The 22557-nt window shown below is 42.2% G+C and overlaps 1 protein-coding gene across 3 annotated transcripts in view; it reads right to left on the bottom strand.

Annotated features, from left to right (window-relative positions):
- Positions 1-22557, bottom strand: part of LOC143896798 (Fanconi anemia group J protein homolog) — a 47708-nt gene that overhangs the window by 13063 nt on the left and 12088 nt on the right. The gene's annotated exons all lie outside the window — the stretch shown is intronic.

The following is a 22557-nucleotide window of genomic DNA, read 5'->3' on the forward strand; positions in this document are numbered from 1 at the left end:
AGACATGCTAAAAACGGTGTAACCCGCTCTCGCGCTGTACCGTTATTAAAATAGCGCCTTCGTATTTTCAATCGCCACGCGAGGCCATCGGCCATTTTACTGTCGCCGCACGGCGATCCCTTGCCCCAGTGTGGTCGGCTGCTGCAATTTCCTCCCTCGCTCGCTCCGAAACGCGCTGTGCCCTCCAAAGGGGTTGCTCAGGCTGATGTTCCGCCACCAAGGGGTCGCCGCACAGAGGGTTCATCTCTCATGCGAGGTGGGTTGATGGCACGGAATTTCACCCCCGTGGGGTCGACCGCGGAGAGATATCCCGGGATATTATCCCTCGGGAAGCCGTGTAATGAAACCGTTCCGGCACCCCCGTGGCATTATTCCCTCGCCGCGGTAGCTTGCCACCCTCCGCGAGGGATATAGGTACATGATATCGGGCACAGCTGCACGTCGGCAGCGATACGCCCCCTCCCTCCTTTTTTCACGTGTGTCGTCCCTTAGCGGAGGATAAACATAGCAGAGCTCGCGTCAGCAACGACAGCATCATTAAGAAATCCCCAAGCTCCATTATACGAGCCCTTCACCCTTTTCAGAATCGGCCGGTCGCCATTTTCTACCAGCTTCTCGCGAGGGGTGCATAAAATGAATACGCGATAGAACATCGCGCGTTTGCAGAGAGCTTTCTGACGTTTGAAACGTACGAATTATTGCTCGTATAAAAATAGAAACTTTCCATTTTTTCCCTCAGATATGATGTAATTGCCAAGATGTAATCGTGGGTGTGACTTTAAGTCCTTCGGGCGGGAGAGAAAAGTGATAGAAAATTTTTTTAATACGCTTATAATATATGAAAGAGGCAGTTTTATAGTTGTTAGAACATAACAGAAAATCATTGTTTCAACCAGTTTATATTTAACGAGGATGGACTGTCGGAGAGAGAGAAAGAGAGAGCAGCATGTGCTACGGGCATCGTTATTAGTGAATCCACGTAATTGCTTTATCCCCTCATGTATCATACCAGCATTTTTCGATTCTCCTCCATATTCACAGGGACTAGATAACGAAGATATCGTGTGTCGAAAGATGGAATTTTTTGAAAACGACAGCACGCCGTGCACGAAAGTTATGTCGTACACGCAACGAGGAAAACAATAATTTGCAATCGTCTTTCCTTCATCCAAATTATATCTTATTGAAAATAATAAGGAAAAAAATTGTTTTACATTTCAGATATTTTTTGCACGTTGGCTAACAACATGAATAAAGGATATTTAGACGTAACATGATAACGGTTCACCACGCGTACGAAAAAGGGATTTTCGTACACGAATGCGTTCTCTTTGAGCGCACAGAGCACAGATGCTATAACGTTCATATCTTTTTGTGCCTTTTATACGTTAACATACGTTATATGAAAAACTTCTCATTTATGTGCAATTTTTCAGCGATTCACTCGAGTCGCTCGCATCTTGCATTTCGTCCGCGCTCCATTTTCTTTTATCTGGATTCCGCTCGTATCATTTTCCTCCGACCGTGTTATCGCTAATAGACGCGCTACATTAATCAGTAATTAATATCTACCTACGTATGTAATTATCGCATGATAAATTGCCTATAAACTTAAATCCTCAAGATTTTCTCGAAACGTCATCAAAACTTTCTCCCTGAAAGTTCTCTTATCAAACTCTTTTGCCTCCAATTTCAAACGCTATCTCGTTATTTTATTTCTGATTAAATATTTCAGAATGCAGAAATATTAAATTTGCAATGGCCCATTCAAACGTTTTTCCGTTGAAATTTCAGCGATGAGTTACTCTCTACCTCTACTGAACGATAAGGTAATTTTTCTTCATCTTCATCACTTTCATATTGGAATCGTGTTGCCTTTAAGGTCGTTCTCTTGTCCTTATACTAGAGAAAATCGATTTTCTATATATTTTCTTGAAACTGTGAAAAAATCAAGATACTGAGCCTCAAAGTTTCAACTTTTACTAATGAAAAGGTTTTCCAGGCCAAACGGTAAGAGATACGAGGTTGGCCAAGAAGCCCAAAGTTGCTCCTCTCGTCGAGTTCTATAAGGAAAAAATGCCAAAATTAAAAAAAATTAAATTAGAAAATTTTTTTTGGTAAAAATTGAAACTTTAAGGCTCACAGTATCTTGATTTTTTTTTATACCGGAAGAGGTACTGAAATTTATACCACGCATAAAGCACACCTAAATTAACGTATATTCACAGTTTCAAGAAAATCTATAGAAAATCGATTTTCTCTAGTATAAAGACAAGAGAACTACGAAATTAAATCGAAATCCAACGAATGATGAGAGAGAGAGGGAGAGAGAGAAAGAGAAAGATATTTTAGAGAGAGACAGGTTACCATGAAATGAGTTTTTTCAATTTATTTATCACATATTGGTCTATAGTTACCTAGTCCATTCTTATAATTGCACAGTAATCTTATAATATAATCTCAGTTCTGAATCTGACCGCGGAAGCTATCCACAGAAGCGTCGGCACGTTTCTTCAGATCGTTGACTTTGTCCATTCAACGAAACCTACGTCCCGTAGCAATAGCACCGCGCGCGTACAGAAGCGGGGGCCCCGTTTCTCGAGGGCCCCACGAGAGAGCAGTTTCCGATTCGCCGTACAATAATATGACGGAAATGTCAGTCAATTAATAAGCATAACGAACCTGACTAATTTCCGCTTTTGTTCCGCTGCGCGACTGGAACGGTTGAATGAGTGGCCATTATGCGCGTGTATATGTGCGGCCTTTATGATTGGTCAGATCCGTATCACGACAGCCGGTTCCGCTTTTACCGTGCCGAGGCCCGCGGCCGACGCGGCGAAACCTCGTGAACCTTATTAACCGCGTGCACGTGCCGACGGGATATCGTTTTCGTTCTTGGTCCTGCATCGCCCTCCCCACCTCCTCTCTTCCGTCACTCGCTTCTTTTTTTTCTTACGCCTGCATCTTTCGCCGTACCGCGGTTCTGCGACCGGCGTAATGGCGGAGAGAGAGAAAGAAACGAAAAAGAAATTGGCGGCAGTATGACACAATCATCGTATATCGCAGTAGATTTTTAATCAAATTAAGCATAAATTATCTACTAAATTATCTACTGTATGTGTCTATAATATGTCATAATATGTCTAATTTAGTAAAGATGTAATTAAATAGACCAGGAATTAATTTAATTTAATATAGACATCTAATAATTAAATAGATTAGAAATTGTCTATTTAATCATTTATACAAGCACCGATTAATTTAATAACGCAAGCTAAAAGATATAATTCTTGGCTTGCTATATAAATAAGTAGATATAATTCAAGAAGTATTAATATCATTATCTAATAAATGTGGTGGATATACATCCTGATCTCGAGACAATTTCCTTAAACAAATCCGAATAAAACGGTCGAGCGACAAACGGTGCAACCGAGAAATTTTCTAGTCACGAAATACCATATACCGTCGAAATATTCGAGAATGCAGAAAACTGGGAAAAAAATGCAGTTCCGAAATCAGTATTTCATGCAAACACGAATTGCGTTTTTATATTCATGGAAATATCCAAACACGCTAGGTGAGAAACCAATGATTATGCGCCAAACGCGCGTCGCTGCACCTTCTTCGTGCTTTCATTGTACGATTGAAAAAAATATTTGCCCAAATTTTCGACCACGATTACACGTTTTTCCGCCGCATCTTTTCTCGCACATTTTTAGCGATTTTAAAATTTCACATACATTTCGTCATATGTGTATAATCTGTAATTAAAAAAAAATAAACTTAAAAATATTCCGTATAAAATCAACTCTTCTTCTAAATCAAGCGTTAAGCATTCCACTAGAAATAACAAATATTCCTTGAGTGACGAATAAGTAAACTTAGTTTAACATATTACGAAAACAAGTAATAGTTAGTTATTGGAATCCATTCCGTGCAAATACATAGACCGCGAGCGAAGATTAAATAATAAACGTTAATCGGTTTTATGGAAGCGTTTCATTTCGCACATCGGAAGAATATTATTTTTATTATTTTCAACGATAACAATCGCCACTGTTGAACCGAGCAGAAATCACTCTTCGGTTTCGACCGATTATTTGAAAACTTTTCCAAGGGATTGCGAGCAATGGAGGCGGAAGGGGTTGGAGATTTCGCTGAAGGATCATCGCGCTTTAAGCATTTTCATTTCGTGGCATTTCTCCGGACGCGAAGGGCCGTAGGAAGAAAAAAAAGAGGCAGAAGGGGAAAGGTTCGCGATGGCGTCGTGGGATTCGTTGCTGATTGGACGATGGCAAGGGTACGCATTTTTAGCCACCCTTCGGATCTGCCCTCATTGTCATTTTAATTTCGATCCCCTTGGGGCCCAACGGAAGGGTGGGGCGTAACAGGGGGAACGCTATAGGAGCCTACGCACCCTTGGCAAGATTGGCTCGACGACGCAGAAACTGGTTACAACGGAAACACGATGAGATTATACCGGGTGTCCTAAAGTATAGAGATAGTAAAAGAATTTTGCAGATATTTATAACTCGACAGATTTCACTTATTTATATTTCATTTAATTATTTACCGTGGAAAAGTACAAATATGTTAATTTGATTATTTTCCCAAAAATTATGTGACTTCTTTAATTATAGTCGCACCATTATATTTTTTATATTCATAGTTAATATTTTTTATATGTATAAAAAAATAATGTTCGTCACAGGAGCATTGTTCTTAATTGCATAGTTTATAAAAATTACCAGTTTAAGCACCAATACTATTTCACTGAAAAAGTTACTCTTTTTCTTAGCGTAATTATATGCTTAACTTCTACGACTTCGTGTCTCGTTAATTAATGTCCGGATACAAATCTTCTATCCATAACCGATAGCTATCGCGAGCGATCGAATATCGGTGTCGATCAAACGGCGGACGACAGGTCGTCTTGAAAACCCGAGAGAGGAGATCCCGATAGGAGCAGAAACGGATTAAAAAAGAGGAAGACAGGCAGCTAGCGGGAAAGAGAGAATAAGGTAACAAAAAAATGTCGGAGAAGTAGGAAGAGGATGGTTAAAGGATGGCAAGTGGCAACGGGGATGGGTGCCTTTCATCCTCTTCCTCTCTTCCTCCTTCTCCTCCTCCTCCTCTCGCCGAGGTTTTCCGCAGGAAGAGCACAACCCCCGGCTGCGTGTGACAGCCATTTTAATTCCGAGCCCCGAGGGGGCCCCTGATTTTCATTCCCCATGATGGAACATCACCCGCCTGCCCACCCCCGCCACCGCCTCATTCCTCTTCCACCACTTCCCTCCTCCTCCTATGCGGCGAAAAAGCTTTCAGACCGCATCCGCGAGCATGAGGGAGCTCGGATGAGCACCATGCTCGGCGCCGCGCCGGCTATCTTGGCTGTCGCATAGCGAATCAAATAAAAGCTCTGGCTGTGGGGTTGCAGGGATGAACCGCCGTCGTTTAATTTCGGGAATAAGAACTCCGCCAGCGCGCTCGAGGGCTGCTCACTTCCCGCAGGCACCATTATCGACTAATCGACGAAATCTAGCTGATGCAAGCCGATGATTTATTTTCTTATTAGGCAAGAAAGGGAAAGAAGAGGACTTTGCGAAATTTGTTGAAAGTCGCTTCGTGCGACAGTCTGTTCGATGTGTCGACTTATTAATAATTCTAATACGCACGCATATAGAAAAGTTCTTACAATAATTCCAACAAGTATATATTATATTATAAATATCTTTCTATCCATATTATATATATATATATATATATATATATATATTATTTTTAGATGTGAATACATCACGGAAGCATTTGACCATAGAACAAAACCACAAAATTCAAATTCTTTTTTAAATAAAAAAACATGGAAAATTTAATAAAAATATGTGTATGTGTGAGAGCGCGCGCGCATATGTATCTAAATTATAATTTCTAATTTTAGTCACATCGTGTTTTCTGAAGACCATTCATTCATCTTTCGACGTTTAAACCCCCTCAACGATGGCGCGGTACTTCGCCATCGTCGACTCCTCTTTTTTCCACCACAAGCTGAGCTAATACTCCGGCGGAGATAGACGCACGCGAAAATTGCGTCTTTCTTCGCGCAGGTAGGTGCCTTTTCCGCGGCGCGGAACGACGACAGCCGTGCGATATCTCGCTGCAGCATCTCGTGCACCGTCTTTTTTCCTCATTATCCTCCGTCCAACCCCGTGGCACTACCACTCGTCGTCGTCGTCGTCGTCGTCGTTATCGTTGTCGTCGTCATCGTCGTCGTTCGTCCCCATCCTCACCGCCGCTCACTGACTCACCGGGGGGCGTCTAATAATGTCGCCAGCCAGCCGTTCCACCCCCGGCTCAACTATCTATCCCTCCCTGTCATCTCCGCGCACCCCACATCACCGGATGTGCGGCTGTGGAAGGCGGCCGGGGTGTTGGGGGTGGCGGCGGGCCGCGCCATATCTGCCGCCGACAAAATGAGCCTCGCTTAGCCGACCATCCCCGCGTGCACCCCCGTACGCCATCCTGCCGCCAACCCCTCCGGCCGTGGGTGAAGCAGCGAGAAAACGATTCGCGCCACCGGCTAGATATCCCAGCGACGAAGTTTTGCACGGAACCGAACAGGGCACATTGTCCCGGCTGGGCCATTGTCTCGTTTCCTCGAGAACGAAATGGCCGTATTGGAGCTTTGGAACGTTTTCTCCGATCATTTTCTAAATCCGAGCAATTTTTATATATTTTTTTTCGCTCGACTCTTCCTTTCACGTTATGTCCCTACTACTCCCTTTAATTATTCGAATAAATAATTCAAAAATTATTCTTAAATAAAACGATCGAAAAATATAATTAGGGGAGTTAGGGGAGAAATTTCGCCGCCGTTGTAAACCGTAAAATTGAAATCTTTTCAAAGTTCAAAATTACGGTTGACTTAAAAGAAATCATTTTATTGCCAAACCTATCAAGTTTCGCGATCGAGCAAATAGATTTTTTTGGGCGATAGGAAACGCGGCTTAGATTCGGGGGAGGATTATTTGAAAATCGAAACTGGGTTATTGAAATTTCGTTTCGCCGCTCGCAGATCCGCCAGTAAAACGATACCCTTTTTCCATAGATACATTCAATTGAATATCGAAATACGTTACAACAAAAATACGCAACGCAGTATTTAGCAGAAATAGATTATATTCCTGGTTAGATTGTTACAGTACTTCTCTTTTATACATGTTACCTTTTCAACCTTTTTGAATTAATTACGTTTGGATGTTACTTGATAAATTTCATTTATTGCGCGCTTACATTTTACAAGGTGCATCCCGATAACAATAACAATTTTAACCATGATTTAAAAATGACATTTTCCAGGACGATCGGTGCGCGAGATTGTAGCATCCAATTGTGGCTTTGTATCAGCGCGACGCGACGCAACGCAGAATGTGAAATTAATTAATTTCATAATTCATAAGCAATTGTATGCAATAATGTATAAGGTTGACGTAATATGCCCTAACCGTAACGTTGCAACCTCGAAATGGCATAATTACACGCGCGATAATTTTATTATTTGTAATTACGAATGCACAGGACGTTCCGTATATCTGTGCTTCAATTAAAAACGTCCCATTAAAAGTACAAATCGTCATCATCGCTGTAAGGATGATATATGAAATTGCCGAAAGAAAATAGAGACAAAACACCCTGTATATAATTGCGAAGTGTGCGTATGTGTATATAATTAACCCTATTCGCTCCAACGTTTTTTCCGCCCTTTTATTCCTCCAACCATGCACTTTCGAGTCCCACGTGTTTTTCAAAATGTATCTTTGTACCTTTGACTAAAAATCAATGTAAAGAAAATTTGGAAATCATTTATTTAAATATTTTTTTACAACAATTATATGTTGACAAACACACGTTACGACTCGTTTTACTTAAAAAATCATAACTCACGAACAAATTGACGAAGCTTAATGAACCAAAACGCAAATTAAAGCTAAAAGTAGTGCAAATGAGAAAAAAAATATGAGATAATTATTAATTAAATAGGAATACTTAATTTCGTCGCCGCAAATTTAGTAATTTTTAAATGGTACAGAAGGACTTTAAGGACTTAAATAATGCTAGAAAAAGAATTTCTGAATAAGAAAAGGCGAATTTGAAGTGTGACAGATATTTTTTATGTAAAAAAATTAATTTTTTTTATAATCGTAGCTCCTCCCCATTTCTTCCACCTGCCTCTGAGCCATAATAGACCTCTGTGAAATGTTAAATTTTTTTTTAATGATAAAAATATTTTAAATATACGCTTAAATTATACACAAAAATACATTTTTATCGAAGAAAAATACTCATTTACCTTTCACACAACACTGACGTAATCCTTCAACCATGCACTTTCGTGTCCCACCGAGATTTTGATTGTTCGCCGTTTCGAGAGTAAATGAGCTAGAACTTTGAAATGTTTACCTGAGGTTCCCTGCCACAATAACTTTTTTCCGGCGTGGAGGGGATTCTCCCACGATCATTTGTTTTCCGGAACAAACGACTATTAGAAATTCGTGGGACACGAAAGGCATGGTTGGAGCGAATAGGGTTAAAATATTAATTTTACAGAAATATATCGCAGGTGCTCGATTTTCTAATTCTCATCGCGAGTTGACCGAACATCGAGCGAGATATGTATCTTTATTTGTTTCACGTGTTAACCAAAACTTTTTTCCCGTACTGTATTTTGACTTCCGAATCGCTGGTTCTCGCCCTGCAAAATGCACGACCGGCGGCCGTCGAACGCAACCATCAAGTAGCAATATCCTGGAGCAGACACGTGCAACCGCGAACAAAGCATTCCGATTTCAGAGAGATAGTGATCAAAGTAACTTCGGTACGTGGGCCGCGGAGCAGATCTCACGCTGTGAATGCAATTTATTGTTTCTCACTCGTGAAACGCCGGGCGCAACCGGCAGCCATCGAGCGACTTGTAATCGTCGATGATCAAGTAGCAATTAGAGTGGCCCGGAGTATACGAATTCGCCCCGTTCGGAAAATGGAGGCCGCGGGTGAGCCTTCTCACCCCTCCCCTCCCGAATGAATCACTCTGTGGCCCGCTCGACTTTATGACGCGCGGAATGCCGTGTGCAAATATGGCGCCGTCAAACGGTTAAGTCCACGCGATGGATCATCGCGCTGAAAATTTGATGAAGTGTCTGCGCACCGAAGGTGCATAATTGGTCGGTTTGATTCCCGAGGTCGGTGTGCGGATCGAGTTTCGAAAAGATCGGTTCTAAGCACCATCGAATGTCGGATCCGTGCACAAAACTTTTAACTTTGATTTTTTAACGTGTTTTTCTACGCGCTAATCGCATATTATTGATACGTGAGTTGCGTTGCGGATTTCCCGCAAGGTTCGGTCGAAGTATCAATATTTTATAGGATATTGCATTCTCGAAATATGCGATTTACTTTGTACAAATTCTTCTCAATATGTGGCAGTTATTCCTCTATTTACAAACATTTTACTACATTTTCTATATTGTTATTTTTTTAAAATTGGCTCAATATGGTGGATGAAATGGATGCATACATCACATAAAAATCAGTTTACAATTTCACCTAATACCCTTGTAACTAAAATCCCGGAGAATTATTTGTTCAACGCATCAATAATTCCAACCGTTTCAATTATAATTAATTTCGGTACCAATTCAAAGAAAGATGTCTGTTTGAGATTATCATCACAGCCATTGAACATAGCGCAAAAGCGGGGAACATGTCACGACCAACGTGCGAATGTTCAATATCTGCGAAAGTGCAGTTGGCCGGGCGCGAGTTAGACAGGGAGTCTCTCAGATTGGATCACTCGGTAGATTATTTGGCTTTATGGTGCGGGGAATATACTATGCCAATATGACGTAGAGGGCTTGTTCACAGCGAGGGTGGTGGTAGCCATGGTAACGGCGGCACCCGCGAGTGTCGGCTCCAACGCCACCAGAATCCCTCATCTCCCTCCTTGCCCGGCCACCCTCTGTGCTACCACCTCCCCTCCCCCCGCGCCGCTCGATAGCCCCCTAACCCTCCCTCCGTCGGCAAAGCCGCCTCTCGCCCACCCTCGTGCCAGCGTCAGCACCCTTCACTCGTCTCCCTCCGCCCCGCTCTCTCTCTACCCACTTCAAGGGTGAAAACCACCCCTAAAACCGTCCTGTAACAGATATACATGTATATATACATACGCGCGTATATGTATATAATATATATACGCTCATATATATAAAGAGAAGAGATATATATATTTTCTCTTTCATATATATATATATATATATATATATATATATATATATATATATATACATATACACATATGCATACACGCAGGACGCTCCTATGCACACATACACGCGCGTACATATAGACAAGCAGGGTATCTACCGCCTCCACGATCAATATGGTGGACAGACGCACCGACACCCTCCAGGGGAAGGCCAACTCGATTTACGAAATTTCGTCCTTCCCTCGATTCTGCCGAGCACTTTTTTTTTTTCAACAGACGCGGCACCGCCGCGGAAAATGGCGTCGCGACGGCTTCACTCGATTTCGGAGAATGGAGCCCAACACACGACGGAGATATATTAATTGCAAATTTTTTTTTACAATGGCGCACGCTCGAGGACCAAAATTACTCGAAACGACAGCGTAAGAGTCGAGAACAATGGAATGACGTTCTGCATGCCATCTTGCCTTTCGCGAATTTCTTTTCTCGTGCATTCTGCACGATAAGAATCGAGAGGTTCGCTGTTGAATTTTGTCGCGAGCGTACAAGAGCGGCGGACAGACGGAAATAAAAATTTGTGAAACGCTATTTCGAGCTACCGCATTAAGTCGATCGCGATGAACGGACGATTGATGGAAGCTGGAAGGGAGATGAACGTATCGGCGTATAGAAAACAGACAGATCGCGATTGATGGGATCTAAAGAAACCCCGGGGTGTACTTTTGCGAAGCGTTTAGTTATATTCGCTTCCTCTTTTTCCGCGGGAGTAACTACTCAATAAAAACAAACCGGTAACCGGGCGTGCGTCCGCCGATCGCTCCGGGCCAGCTCGGGATGCCGCATGCCGGCTGCTGCGTCGAATTGATGTCATCGTGCACAAACGGAATTACGAGTTTACTTGTTACTCGCAATCTTTTCGAAAAGCATTGACGCTGTTTGTTATGATGCGCAACGTTTCTATCCCGGGTCGTTTTCGTGTGTTCGCGAACGCCTATCTTACACAACCGATTCCACATCAATTCGTACTGCCGTTGAATGCAATCCGATCAATCTTATGGATGTCATATACTGTGATGGAAACGTCAAGAAGTACTTATAAAACATTTGGAATAAACCAAAAAGTTCTGGTTCCCTTCGGAAGAAGAAAAAATTAATATTACTAAAAGAATGATAAAAGTATCACGAACCGTAAATGTAATCAGTATCTTTGAAATTTGTACATACTTGAAATTTACAATAAAAATATTTGATATGCACAAAAAGCGATATATATAAACGGTCTAATCTGAGATCTCCGTTGTACAGGAAAAAGGCTGAAAGAAAAAAAATATACACACACATCAATAATAAATAATTTCTTGCAAAGATAGTTAATTGCGAAATATCTGTGCGGTAATCTCGTATATAGAAGTATTAAAAATGAATTTCGGAATTTAATACAGTCTCACTCAGCGTACGCGTAAACTTAACAAATTGATTTCAAATAGCTTCGCACGAAGCAGAAACTGGATCGCACCGGGTTATTCCCGCAGCCGCGAGAATTATTGTCCCGGGTTAATTACCGTGGGAACATTACGCGGTATGCGGAAGTTAATAAAAACTTTCGGAGCGCGAATATAAACGCAGGTTGCCACGCGAAAGTATGACGCGTAAATACATTACAATTTTCCGCGTTTCGCATCCAATTTATTTATTATTGACCGGTGCCGGTATTAATGTCCGCGTTATGTTTATTCATCAGTAAATTATCGGGCGAACGTCCAATTTATTTTTCGTGCGATATATCTCCCTCTGCAATATATCCTTATTTAATCACCGCGACTATCTCTGCTCAATAAAATATCAAGGCATTGAAAATATATTTTTTCGATATTCGATAAATTTCGTCGTTCGCATTTGGCCAGTTAATACTACAATTCGACACCAAGCTGTCAAATATTTACGAATCACGATTCGGTCGCATAAACTCGACACAATGAACTTCTTCATAACAATCTTAATATTAGGCAAAGAAAAAAAAAATATATATAGAAGAGACTTCGTATTTAGCGCTATATGCGACACTAAATATAGATATGAGAATGTTAAAGATCTCATACAAAAACATAGACGACAGCAAAAAAAAACCATTATTAATGGCGCGCTTAAATTATATCAGAGAAGAGTTCAGGTGTGCAAACAAGCCCGCGGCTAAAGTTGCCAAAAGCTTGGGCGCATCACCGCAGGATTTTAATCCTTCGCCCGACGGCGATTCCGTTGATTTTCAAAACGCAAAACGACACGTCGCCCCTCAGGGCGAGGCACGCCCATGAGAAGTAAGATGGATCTGTCGATACATCGCCTGAAAGCGCGCAGCTTTCGATTTTCAGTTACGGCGAATGCGTTTTTAAACGTCGGCCCGGCTAACAGTATTTGCGTCGCCGTGAGCGAGAAAAATTTTATTTGCACTACCATTCCCATCCTCTTCTCTGCCTCAAAATAGAAACCACCGGAGATGTATCAGCGGTACAAAAGTGAGCGGTTTAACGCGTGTCCGGTTTTGAAAATAAATGGGAACGCGTCTCGTTCCCGTCCCGTCGTTGAAAAAACGTTCGCCCGATAGATCTGGTTGTGGCACGTAAGAACGTAAGAATGACATGTGGAATCATCAGTGGAGGTACGCGACGCGAAATAATACGGTCGAATATAGGTGCATCATCGATAAATTTAACGAAAAAACTGCTGAAATTAAAAGCACGCGCGTTCACGAGAGCGGATTTCCTTTGCGGAACGAAGTCAGACGTAGGGGGTGACAGTTGGCCTTTTGAAATTCGCATTGTTCATCAACGGCGGCGAGTGGGCAAGCGTTTCGTCGGCTTCTCCGGTTTCAATCGTCTAACCGCTTTCAACGCACATTTCGCCCCCGCACTCCCAGGGCGGCAATAAAACTCATAAAAACATACGAAAAATAGATGTTTAGAAGGGATCAGCGTAGACCGACCGATTCTTTCGAGGATGCTGCGAATATATCAGCGCTATGTCAATCCATGCGAGCAAATAAAGAAGTAATAATAAATGAAACAAAATATATTTTGCTCGTATTTTTATTTACAGTTTATAAATTACGTTAACAAAAAATGCGTTAATCGCAAAAAAAAACGCGTTTTGTATTTTATATTAAAAATTATAGTTTTTAAAGTATGTATGTGAAACTATCGCTTTTCATCACATAGGCGAAATACGATATTAATGTCGATAGCACACAATTAAAAACAGAGAAGACCCGCCGCATCGCTCGCTGACAAATTATACCGCGATCATGGTAACGATTATCGTCCGGTAATTGACTGTTTCACGCACGCGGAATGAATTATTATCCGGCGGTGAAACGCATATACCCACATTGCCATATTTATATTCCGACCGCAAAAGCTGTACAATTAATAGGGGCTATTAAAATTCAATCACGCATGGCGAGACAGAATGAATAAAACACGTTGTAAGCACTAACGCTCCCGCGGCCAGGTAGCCAGAACCTGCGCGCGTACATCGCACCTTCCTCCGGTTCATGACGATATCATTATGCAGTTTGAAATTAGACAAGGATTATATTAATTGGTCACGGGAGAGTGGGAGGTGGAGGGGGGGGGGGAGAGAACGGAACAGGTCGTTCACCGACCGGACATCGCCGCGCGAGTCGCGGGGAAAGCTCAAGCTCGGCCGGCTCTCATCGATATTTCACGGGGTAACAATTTGTTTAAAATGACCGGCGCATTGATTATCGCCGGTGCTCACCCACACACTTTCGCCCGTTTATAATTAATTCTTACAAACTGCGCGGCGACGGCGACGCTGCGTTGTTCGTATTTAAATTATAAACCGTCGGCGTCGCGCAGTTAATCGCCAGCATTAAAATTCAATTGAGTGTGGGAAGGGACGAAGTTAATGGGACGCCCTGTATGGCATGCAACGTACACACACGTGCTCGTGCACATGAACATGCGCGGGTATACAGGCATAATCGGACGCCCTCGCACGTAACGAGAGAGCCTCTAGGAAACATAAGGGATCTGATAGGCTTCATAGAGTGCCGCGAGGCTTTGATTGGTCAGCCGGCACGTGCACGCGCGCGTAAAGCAGTATGGTACAGCTGGTTGCATTACTAATTCTCCCGGCTTTGGGTTTATCTATCCTGTGTTCTCTCTTTCTCTCTCTCTCTCTCTCTCCCTTTATCTCCCCCGCTCGCCCGTCCGCCCGCCTAACGCGAAGTCCATCTCAAACCATGGTCTGCGTCCATCTGGGGCAAATTCGGCCATAGCCTCATCGCGTTAAATCCATTACACGCATTCGTTACGACGAAACGCGTGCGCGCGCGCGCGTCACGTAATTAATTCCGCCAGTAATTTACGCGCTGAAACGTTTATACGTAAGCCCGTAAATGCGTTAATCGTTTTAAAAAGGGTTGTCAACAACGAGCGATGTCGATATGATACGGATTTTTAAAAACTCGTTTTGCTTTCGGGGAAAATTCGCTTCTCGAGTTCTCTCTTCCGGACAATCTCGGGACAATTTGATTACGAAAGATCGTCAACGCGACGACAAAACTTGAGGCTTGAGAGTATAAGGTTTGCGATTATTCTTTTTATAAATTATTTTCGCTACAATAATTTTTATTTTATCTCTCCATAAGCTTTAATATTATATAAAGAAGAGTACATGCACTCTTTTGACGTATCTCTCGACATTCCAGTTCCTTTGTCGCAATTCATTCGCGCCCGGCAATATCCGAGGCAGTATCGCATTGTGCTCACACTTCGGACGATTTTTATTCACTTTTTCGTCATTCATTAACGACCTGTTTGCGCTAACTACCGTGGGATATAACGCGCGGCCTTATTATCGCGATGGCATAAGAACGGCCGCTTGTTTTCCTCGTTTGTGTTACCCTCGAGAAAAAGAAAGCATGGAGAGAAAGGAGCAGCGAAAGAAACGCGCGGCTTGTTAGTAGTAACTTGTTAGGCGTGTGCCACTCCAATAGGAACTAGGAGAAGACTTCTCGCATCTTCTCCCTTTTCCCCAGCATGCCCGAAGCGCGGAAGTCGCCTGAAGAAAAGGTTTTTCATCTTCGGTTTATCTTCTTTATAAAAAATTAAAAAAAATATATAATATATAATATTTCAAAAAAGAAGAAATTCAAAATTGATGAGAAAGAGGGGAAACGTCATGAGGGCAAAAGAGGAATTTTTATTCGAGTGACATCTCTTTCGACGTTCTGGACGATTAATCAACCCAATAAATTAAATAAAATATATTTAGCAAATAAAATGTAATTAAACAGAAAATGTTTCTACGTTAAAATTTCACTAAATCCATTTTTCAAGTGAATTCCTTTATACAGGTACATCAATCTTGAAACTCGCAAAAGTAATGTGATTCACTAAGGAGAGAGAAAAAGAGAGAAATTATGTCTGAAGAAATATTTGGGATTTCCCATTTAGGCTTGTGGCAAGTTATCTATATACTTAGTGCTAAATTATACCTGTTTAGAGAGAGTACGTCAGGTAAAATACAATCCTTATAAAATTATCCCGTTACGTTGTATGATATTAATAATATGCATAAACTGGCATAAAGCAAAGCGTTTGAATTTCGACAGCTATCAAAATCCATTAACTATATAATATATTCTAACTGCGGATATCTATCACCGAAATGGCGGTACATTATGTACTTTTGACAGTGTCTGTACGCCACTTACGTGGCGGGTATGGACACAGCCAGTATACAGACCCCCTGCGAGGCTGGCGATCAGGGTAAATATGGCCACCGTAATGGCACCCGAGCGACATTTCACTCTTGAACGGGTTAAACGCGCTGCTACTGCGTATCCTTTTTCATTTTAGGTCAAGAATAGAAAAATCCCTGAATAGCTCTTTAGAGACTTAATACCGATTTCATGTACATTATACGCAAAAAATTTACAGGCGAGAGTAAATATTTCTGAAGAATTCTAATGTACATGTATATAATAGCGATATTATATATAAAAAAAAAATGAACCGGGTTCCCCGTTCGGTCCATTGTCGAAATGGAGGCAAATTTTAGTCTTTGCGTTGAAAAAATGCATGCAATATAGACGCGAGCGTGACGAGCGGTCGACAGTTTAAATACAATTTGTTGACGGATAAATGTGGCAACTGGGTTTTCGCAAACAAACAATGCATGCGATTTATTTTCATTGTTAACACCGCGGTGTGAATTGTTTTCATTTTCGCGATCGACAATCCAACTATTTTCCCCGATTGCAAATAATAATCCGCAAAATACCAAAGATAAATTATAATTGTAAAATTATATACTATATGCATAAAATGCTGGGAGATGTTTTAGGTATTATCTTTCTTTGTAGTAATAAACGATTAATATTAATATCGAACAATAATGGTCTAGACACTTGCAAAAACGTTTACGCATCAATAATATTTCATGCAAATCATCTTGAATAATATAAAAGCAGACTTTTTATGTCCACGAGAAGAACAATTGAAGTAATGAGTGAATCTGAGTCGGCCACTCATCGTTACGTTTCTGTACTTCAAACTCAGACTCTATGAGGACCGCGCCTTGCGATGTCCTCGCAACCGTCAACGGGGGTCCTTCGACGAGCCGTGCGTCCATCCAATTAGAAACAAGATCCGGCTTCAACAACATTCAGGATCTCGAGATCGATTTTGGCGTCCGCTTGTACGCGTCCTCGTCGCTTCTAAAAAGAATCAGTAGAGTAACCTGTCTCGGTAGTTCTCCAAGAGCGAAGGTTGCATCCCGAGAAATCGAAAACCCTCTTCGGAGGAGAGTAAGCGCGAGAATGGGAGAGGCGGGAGAGAGAATCAGGAAGATAGATGAAAAGGTCCTGCAAAATCCTGCCAGGATCCTCCGTCCCCTCCTCGCGCTCTCCTTACCGTGGAAACGAAAACCTCCGCAACGGGCAAAGAACAAAAGAGGGAACGAGGCTCGGGCGAGCTTCTCTCATAAAGGCACAAAAGTACATCTTCGAGCTTGGAGAGGCCGCCGACGGGGAAGAGAGAAAGAGAGAGGGGGAGAGGAGAGCGAGGCAAAGACGAAGAGAGAAAAGGATGAGGACAGGGTCTTCTATCCTGCCACTCGCGGATATCTATTCGGTAAACAGACAGACAGATGGACAGACAATGATGCTCATCGCTCGATGGACAAAAGCGTCTATTGCGTAAACACTCGAACAGGACCTGACCCGGGGGCTGCTTCGCGTACAAGATAGTTGGAAGCTACGGGGCGAGAAGGGGGCGAAACGTGAAATTCGTGAAGCACAGCATCCTTCGCTCCAGATCACCGGGGATAAACCGAACCGCGAGAGAGAGCGCTCCTCTTACCGACTTCTTTATTCCGACGTATTGTCGGCGGTGGAGAGATCTCACGACGGCGATAGGATTTACGTGAATCGGAAATTCAATCGTAGAAAAGTAGCGAGAAACGTCCCCGAAATGAGAGGGGCCACCCGGTTCGCTTGTTTCTCTTGGGATCCGATTTCGATCGAATCGATTTCGATCTGTATGTACGACACACTTTTTGAAAGTCCCAGAGATCGCGATAGTTTTTTATGGACAAAACGGAAAAATATATACTGTGTGAATATCCGCTTCCGTAGAAATTCATAAAAAGGTCTTTGTATCGTAAGCTGTAATAATAAAATAATAAATTGTATTGGTTAAAGTTTTTAATCTTGGTGGAATTTTAAAAATAACGTAGCCTTTACTCTCTCAAGAACTCTAAATTAATAATGCCTCTTTTTACTTTCTCAAACGATAAGGAAAACGTCGCAACTGAGATTTGCTTCAAAACTTCTTTTAGAGACAGAACATTGACAAATACCAGCGCGTCGTATTTTGATGACCTTTTTGAGCGATCGAACGTGCCTGAATTATTTCCTTTCCGGGACGCGTGGAGCTCAACGTTTCCACATTACGATTTTACGACTCGTGAAGTGTAGCCCTACCGGATCGCCTGGACTCTCTATCTCTCTCCAGCGCGTATATTTAATTAAAGGAATTAGAAGCGATATTACACGGCGGTTCGGTCGACGGATTTACGCCGTCCCCCTTCTGCCGCGCTCCACATACGCGGTAGGATCCGGCGCGTGTATCTATCTATCCCCGCGAGACTTTTTGCACGCCCAGATTTCCCATCGAGATCGTAGACTACCGACTACTTCCCGAGGCGACTCCCGCGGGGAAATAAGTCGGCGAAATGAATCCGCGCGTGACTTTTCCCGCGGGAGTAAATTGAGAGAGCTCTGCGATGCGACTTGCGCACGAAACGGCGCATTGAATATTAACGTATTATGAAATTCTCTCATCCAAATGCGATAACTTTATTGAATATGAGGACGTATCCCAGTTTTCGAACTCTCAACTATCAATCGGTGACTTTTAATTCCCAGTTCGCGACCAATTCCCATTCAAACTCTTGGCTCTGACTAGGATACGGCAAATTACGGCAGCTTTGAAAATACGTACCAATTTTTCTTAAAAAATAATACGGATCACTGTGCAAATCGTGATAAGCATAATTAAATAGGTTATTTAAAGTCTCAAGAAGAAAGTAGTTTTATTATTTTTTCTCTTAACCCGGTTCTACAATACGTCGCAAACGATAGTAACTGCTAGTTGAAAAGTGTTATTTCCACGTCGCGCTTGTCAACTGCAGTTGTCAAAAGGGAATTGGCGAACTTTTAACTTTTTTGGCGACAGTAACTGGCAATCGGCAATCAGAATTAACACTTTTCAACTAGCAATTGCCATCGTTTGCGACGTATTACAGAACCGGCTTTATACACTCAAAGGACCTGGCTATTCGAAAAATCCATCAAATTTCTCAAAATTATTTTGTCTCTATGATAAAATCATCAGACGCGAAGAATTTAAACGGGTTACGTACCTTTAAATTAGTATAATTTCTTAGATTATAGATGATACGAAATATTAAAAACTACGTTTAATCATTTTCAAAAAATCAAATTTTCACACAAACTATAAAAATTAAATTCATTGCGATATATCTTCTTATTTCTTCTCTAATTTCTATACTTCGTTATAAGATAATATTTTATATATTCACGCTATGCATTATATTTTTTGTTACTACACAAGATTTTACATTATATAAACAATTAATTCTTCATCCTTTAAATAAATACAACAATTTTGTTATACTCCATTTTAATTCGCAAACTTCTCGTCGCCTCAGCATGAACCTTCATTAGTACTCTCCCAGCTCCAAGTTAATTTTCTTGAATATTCTTTCGAAATATTCAGATGAGGAGCATTTCAATTGATCTCCCCATCTGCGTTCATCGGCGCGGCCTATAACGAGTTCAAAGCCGCCGATTCTTAATGATTCAGTTTCTCGCATATTTCACGTTTTACACGGCGCGTGTATAAGCGGCGCGTGCGTGCGGGAGACCTCGTTATCTCAAGAAGATTCTTTATCCCGGATTACAAACGACAAAGGAATAAATTGTTTTCGAGAAATCTGCCGGGCACAAGCAGATCAGAGCTCTCGCTAATAGTGCTTTCTACTCTGTCGACTCTTCCTTGGTCTTCCCTTCGTCTATCTCGGGGGGTAGCGCGAACACGAGTAGTACCCTCTGTTAGAAGTAACTCACCCTCTTTTCCGAGGACTATCCCCTTCCTTCATACTTTACTTCTCTCTCTTTCCCTCTTTTTCTTCATTTCTATCTCTCCGTCTATCTTTGTTTCTCTCCTTCAGAAAACAGAAGCGAATAAGAAATCGTAGAATCGTAGTGAAGCGGCAAAAGCAAGTATGTAAGCCGAATGAGGAGGGCGAACTGCACGAAAAGGTGAGGAGAAAGAGAGTCGAAGTGCAGCGAATCGTGCATGTATATCCGTGGTGCGCGTGAATTCTCTCTCGTGGACGCGTTTCTCTGTCGACACGCACGTGTGTATACATCGACGGAAGCGCACAGAAGCTTCGTCTCTTCGGGACGGCGAGAGACATGGAGCGAATAAGAGAGAAAAAGGGAGAGATAGATAGAAGAAGGAGATAGGAAGAGGGAGAGAAAGAGAGAGATAGAAACAGAAAGACAGAAAGGCAGAGAGAAAGAACGAGAGAGAGAGAGAGAGAGAGAGAGAGAGAGAGAGAGAGAGAGAGAGAGAGAGAGAGAGAGAGAGAAAGAGAGAGAGAGAATCTCTTCGAAGACTCATGGGTATAGGTGAGCCTCTATAGAAGGTCCGATGGGCGTGGTGCCTGTGACGGTTTTCGCCCAATGGGAATTCAGAATCCTCCTGGCTAGGAGCACAATGTACATGGGCACTTTGTGTGCGATGGAGACCGTCTACTTCCTCGACAAAGAACGCGAAGTCGAATCCGAATGCCGTGTCCCCGAGAAACCGATTGTCAGGAGAGCGCAGCCTCTTCCTGGACCTCCACCATCGGAGGTCGGCGAAGAGCGGCGGTGAACGGGATCGCCGATTGCGCGCCGATCCAGCGTTACGTTGCTCGATATACGTACGTTCCGGAGTTCGTCGAATGCACGACATTCGGACAGTCGATATACCGTGATAGAGAGATAATTTACTCGTTATCGAAATATCTCAAAATTACAAAATATTAATTTCGATCTTTACCGCGATGTTTTTATTGTGACTTTACTTCCTGCCGGACGTTTCATTGTCAATTTTCGAATTCGAAGTAAAATCGCCGGATGTTCAATTGTCAATTTCAAAATCGAGGTAAAATCGCATAAATTTTATCACATATTAAAATCTCATTACAGTGTATAGATCATTTCTTGTATTACTTTAAACATTCAAACATAAAATCAAACAAATGACTTTTTTTACTCTGTGCGGTCATATGAGGTAATTGCAAGATCGATTGTTAGTGTCCTACATCGCGAGACACGGTTGCAAATTTTACGTATCGTTCTTCACGATCCCACTCTATCGAATAAAAGTTGAAGAAGGAAGTAATAAAGTTGAAGAAGGAATAAAACGCGAAGCGGAAAGGGAAAGCGGCAAAACTGTTTCGCGAAATACGACGCGGCGCGTTGTGACAGTGAAAGTTCTGGGAACTCTCACAATTGCATTCAGCCATCGTTAATTATTTAGCACAGTAAATTAAGCGCGAAATGAAAAGACTCGCTCATAATTACGCTGTATATCGCGGCATACCCTCGTATTTAGAGATCGCAATCGCACGTATTAACATTCGTTGAAATCGGCCTGTAAAAAACTTACGATCTGCACGATTGACGGCGCATAATACGGCTGGCGTCTCGATAGAGCAGACTCGTTCCGAGTCTCGCGAGATCGATACCGGGTGCTCGCGATAAATTCTCTTCTCGCGGAGGCACGCGTGTCTCTCCTGCATTGGTCCGCTGCTTCCTCTCTCGTTTAAAAAAATCCATCACCACCCACGACGGAAACCGATCGTCTCATCGCGACATAGCGCGCCGGCCAGACGAGATGTGGACCGCGAGAAAAAGAGAGAGAGAGAAAGAGAGAGAAAGAGAGAGAGAGAGAGAGAGAGAGAGAGAGAGAGAGAGAGAGAGAGGCTATATAGAGAGCAATGCGCCGATGCAGAGAGGGATGAAAATAGGGGAAGGGGAAACGGGGAAGGGGAAAGGGAGGAAGAAGGAAAGCCGTACGACGTACTGGTGGTCTCATTAAACGCAGCTTCGTGTAACGCGACCACGTAATGAGAATCGGTTAATTAGAGCCGCGACGCGGGGCGGTTTCGTCTGGTACACACGAATCGCATCACCGTATGCGTATGCGTACACACCCGATTTACATTTCCATGCGGCAGGAGAGAGGGAATATGCGCGCATAAAGTGTCAGAGAACGAAGAACCGTCGAAGAGCGAAAAGGGGAGACGAGAAGCGACGAAGTCGACGGAAAGATAATCCGAGCAGCAACCGTTAAAAAAATCGTCATAATTGGGTCGTTTTTTATCGTATTTATCATATTCTTGTTATATCTTGTCTTGACTAGTAATTGTTGAAATCGTTAACCCACGAACATCATCGCGCTCGAAAATCTTGAAATTAAACTTGTTTTTCACGCGCGCATACATTTTCAAGAGTATATTTTATATACTTTTAATTCTCTAGGTATTTAAAAACATATGTATATCTGACGATATTTTCTTTAATAGCGACATTTGTAACTATTCGGAAAATATAGTAAATTAAATTAATTACTTCCATCTATAGATCAGACATCAATGTTTCAAATAAACTATTTCAAATCTTCTAAAATCCATAT

This window comes from Temnothorax americanus, unplaced genomic scaffold (assembly GCF_048541705.1).
Source record: "Temnothorax americanus isolate GAGA-0224 unplaced genomic scaffold, ASM4854170v1 Scaffold2, whole genome shotgun sequence".
NCBI classification, from domain to species: Eukaryota; Metazoa; Arthropoda; class Insecta; order Hymenoptera; family Formicidae; genus Temnothorax; species Temnothorax americanus.